Source organism: Haliaeetus leucocephalus, unplaced genomic scaffold (assembly GCF_000737465.1).
Source record: "Haliaeetus leucocephalus isolate CR32 unplaced genomic scaffold, Haliaeetus_leucocephalus-4.0 Scaffold1014, whole genome shotgun sequence".
Lineage (NCBI taxonomy): Eukaryota > Metazoa > Chordata > Aves > Accipitriformes > Accipitridae > Haliaeetus > Haliaeetus leucocephalus.
Genome location: NW_010973450.1, coordinates 1,103,010 through 1,107,660, shown reverse-complemented (window position 1 = coordinate 1,107,660; position 4,651 = coordinate 1,103,010).

The window sequence follows — 4,651 nt, the reverse complement described above, 5'->3', positions numbered from 1 at the left end:
TGATACTGACTAAATGCAGAATTGAGATCACAGAGGTTGAGATCATCTGTGGTAAGGGCAAGAATTCTGACTGCAACCCCAATGAAGTCAGAATACACACACACAATGACTCTTACTTGGGAAATACAGTAAGGTTGTCAATTACAGACTAACAAACCCTTAGTCTACTCAAATTAAAAAACAGAAACAACAAAAACCCCAAACCCAGCACACCCAGCCCCAGCAATGCACTTCCACTCCATTTCTCATCACCGTAACTCACTTGAATATCTTTAGCTGTTTGAACTAAAAATCTGCTATTGAATCACTCTCATCTGCTATGTACACGTTTACCAAAGATTGCCAGCCCCAAATAAAAAGTTTTAGAAGTTGGTCAGATGTTGGAGTCCTACAAAAATGAGGTTCTAGAACACCATGCTATAATAATATGACAGGAAGGAGAATCTTTTTGACATATACATTTTGCATGAGGCTATAAACACTTTAGGAGCAGGCTATAAGCTACAAAGATCATTATTTAAAACTACTTCACCTTTGAACACAGCTCGTACACACATTTGCTTCTACATCAAGTCTCAAATCTCACCTGAACATGAATGGGCACTCCAAACAGTAGTTCCCAAAGATACAGTGAAGGTCCATAAAGAAGAGTGTCTGGGTTGCCTACTATACAAACCTGGTGGGTAAGAGAGCTTCTAACAGCAGGAAAGCTCCAACCATTTTCCATTTACAGTCACGGGAGTTGTCCATTAATTTCAAAGGGAGAAGAACATACATGCCACTCCTTTTCATACAAAATTCTTAAATAACATGAAAATTTCTGCATTTTGTCACTCCTTGGGGAAACGTGATACTTAACAACACCTGCACACAATGAGTATCCAAATGAAGAAGTCATAAAGAGCCAGCTGCCCTTTATTTAAAATGCCCTTTGCAAAAAACTTGCCATACATTCTTTTGAGAGAAGCATAACCGTCAGGAATCCCATAGCCACAGAATTCAACATCATCTCCAGAAACGTAAGCATCAATAAAGCCTGAGCATCATGTTGAGAATAACCACACTTGTATTGAAAATGAGGTCGAGAACACTGCACGGTTACAATCACAGAGACTAGGATTTCAACAACACGCTTTCTTGCAACAGAACAAGCTTGGATTTTTAAAAATACAATCATTATGTACAGGAAAATATGTGGCCATAAGACCAGCCTTAAAGTAAGGCCTTGTTTACACAATTTCTGCATTGTCAGGAAGTATTTTGGCCGGGAATGTAATTTTTCTTCCAAATCAATTAAATATTTGCAGTTCTCACTGTGAAAAGAGCTATATACCACCTTTGTATTGACACGGGTATAACATATTCCCACAGGGAAAAGGAATAAAAGAGTACCTTTATATTGATACAACATTTTCCTCAAGTGTAGAAGCTAATATAGCTTTCATTATTCAGTCAAGTTAAAGCAGTATGACTTTTTCCTACTTTATAGACAAGGCCTATGTGTAACAAGCACCAAAACACTTCAGAGTATTTGGAAGATCAGACTACTGAGTTCTACTTTTTGTACTGTCCTCACCAAGTCATAGAGAACATTGAACATCTAAATACATTCAAAACTTTGATTAGACCCATGCCATGGTTTCTTAAACGCTTCACTGTTTAATGAACACACCTTTTCGGCAAGAACCAGAATATATCTACAAGAAAGCCCAGCATAATCCAGAACTTATTAGGCTGCTTTCAGCTGCTCTGCTAGGCCGAGAAAAACTGGACTTTATGTGCCGCTGTGTGCTACAAACACCCATTTTTGCATCATTCCTTAATCACAACACTGGCAGTAAGGAAACAGGAGGCACTAGAAAACATGAAGAATCTGCTATCTGTTGGGGAGAACATAATAAATACCTGCTTTTATTAAGCGGAACAAGTTGCTTTCAATACACTGATCTAGAGCAAGGCCTGTTGGGTGCTAAAAACTGTATAGTCCCATTGAATTTTAAGGCAAAACTGAACCATAGCAATAGTCAAGATGTAAATTTATGGCATTTTTTTTTAAAACTTCAGACATGGAAGTTTTTTAAACTACAAACATGGCGGTGGTCAAGCTTTCTTAGTTTTCAATGCAGTATTTTTGTTAGAAGAAGCCCTTACTTCTAATACGGAAGTCCTCAATGAGCTGGCTTCTAATTAATTTTTAGAAATTTATGGAAGATAACCTGCAAAGAGGTTTTCGGTTTTCATTTAAAAACGGGGGGCTGGATCAATTTGTCTGTTATACAAAGGCCCCAAGCAGACGTTGAGGGACCATCACTAGGGTTGCCTTCTCCAACCCTCTTTGTTTTTAACTGTGATTGTATCAGTCTGACTGATACAACCTGACTGATTGTATCAGAACAGGTCCTTGCTGTTTTAAAGGATACATGTGAGCTCAGGAGAGGAAATATGTTCAATACTTAAGTATACAATCTTTTCCAAATTTTCAGTACATACTGGATGTTGCTAAAAGAAGCATCCAATTTTCAACTAAAATATAAGATTATAATTTTCATTTCAATCACTGTGATTTCAATACATAGAATTAAACTAATACTAAACACTTCCAGTGCTGAAGCAGAAAGTTTTCCTACTTAAAAGAAATTATCACACTCACGGTAGGAGTCTTGGCAGTTAGTTTTCAGTTGGCCTGATTAAAAACCCCTTTACACATCATTGCTCAACTTTTGCTTTCATGTTGTAAGATAATTTCAAGTCTTCTTGGGATGGGGGGGGGGAAGAGAAGGAAAAAAAAAGAAAAGGAAAAAAAAAGAGTTGCAGGTTTTATGTGCTAATCCTTAAAGAAGGTGCTAAGAGAGGAAGATAATGGAGGTAAACAAACTCCTTATATCTTCCAAATGACAGAAGGTACAGCTCTCCTCCCAGCCCAACCCCTCTGCAAACCAGAAAAGAAATACTGGTCTGATGTATAGTTTAAAGAGTTATAATGCAATGAGATTAAAAGCTTAAATTTTATAAATAATCGACCTTTAGAATTTTACCCCAATAAACCATGCTGTTCCCAGTAAGGAATAAGGACCTAATCTTACAAGTCCTTTTGCAGTAAAGCCACACTACCTTCCTAAAGCTGCCTACTGAATACAGCGTTCCACTCACATGCTGGCATCACATAGGGTCAGGACCTAAACACAAATGAAAAACTGTATTAAAAATGACTAAATATTAGGCAAAATAGCAATCTTGTGGTTTGTCCTTATTTTTTTTTTTAAAACACTGTCCTTAGCTAAATCGAGCCCCCTCCCCGCCTTTCACTTCTATTAAGATATAAATCAGGATTAACAGCCTATGTGAAAGTTAGTGTTTCATGTAATACATAAAAGCGCACAAAGTTGTTTTCTAAAAAACAGCATTTGTATTAAAATTCTTAAAATGGATAGACATCTCTTAAATGCATGTCTGGAATTAAAATGACAGTTGTTAGAATTTTCTTGGTACATCACAACGATAAGATTTCCTTCTTTGCTGGCTGGAGGTACACCCCACAACAAAACCAAAGGGGGGGGGGGCAAAAAAAAAAAAAGCGCAAGCCCCCGCCCCCCCCCAAAATCCCAAGAGGCTAAATTCTTGTAAATTTGAAGTAAATGAAGCCCGAACTTGCAAGACATGGAAATAACAGTTAAAAGGCTCAGATGGAAATAAGAAATAAATTCCACTAACAATAGGCCCTTTTGTCCTGGCTTGTTCGGTACGATTACTGCAAGGAAACTGTTAAGTAGTTTTTGGAGTAGTAGATAATGGGATTCTGTGGAGCTTTCACAGGTTGGCACCGGCTGGAACAGCTGAGTTTTGAAGGCACTCTACAGACACAGGGTTGCTGTTGGCCCTGCATCACATATAGGAAGTCTTTGCACTTTAGAGAGCTAGTCATCAAAATCAGTTATTGCCAACCCCAAAAGAAAAACCCTCGGAACAAAAACACCACCGCTCCCACCCGCCAAAGAAAAATTAAAATAGAAACGAAATCACACACACATGCACACCCAAAAAATTGTGCAGATTTGTAACATTTTCACAGCTGATTTAAAAAAAAAACAAAACAAACAAAAAACAGGAAAACCCCAACACGCTACCACTCTCCTGCAAACTCCCATCCGATACAGCAGGTAAACAAAATAGAAAATTATTTCACGGATATTCATCAGCAGACACTTTCTGGCACCCCACACTGTATTGGCATCAGTGTTTTAAGTTAAAAGTCCCAGTTCAAGATGTGCAATTCTCCAGGCTGGACGCCCCGGCACAACCACCCAACTTTGCATAGAGATCCTGGGGGCGGGCGGCGGGGCGCTCCACGCGTGGCCGCGGGGGGAGGGCTCCTCACGGGGGGCCGCGGTTTCTCCTCACGCCTGTCCCGGCGGGGCGGGGTGTGTGTGTGGTGTGTTCCCGCCTGCGCCCCGCTCTTCCAGGCGGGCAGGGACCGCTCCTCGCCGAAGCCTTCCTCCCCCGGGCCCGCTGCCGGCGCAGGGCGGCAGCCCGCGGCAGCCCCTGACAGGAAATATGCAACGACCAAGACTGGACGAAACGTACATGCCGAAAAAAGCCACATTTCCAACACGATTTTTTTTTTTTCCGATTTTTCTTTTTTTTTTTTTTTTTT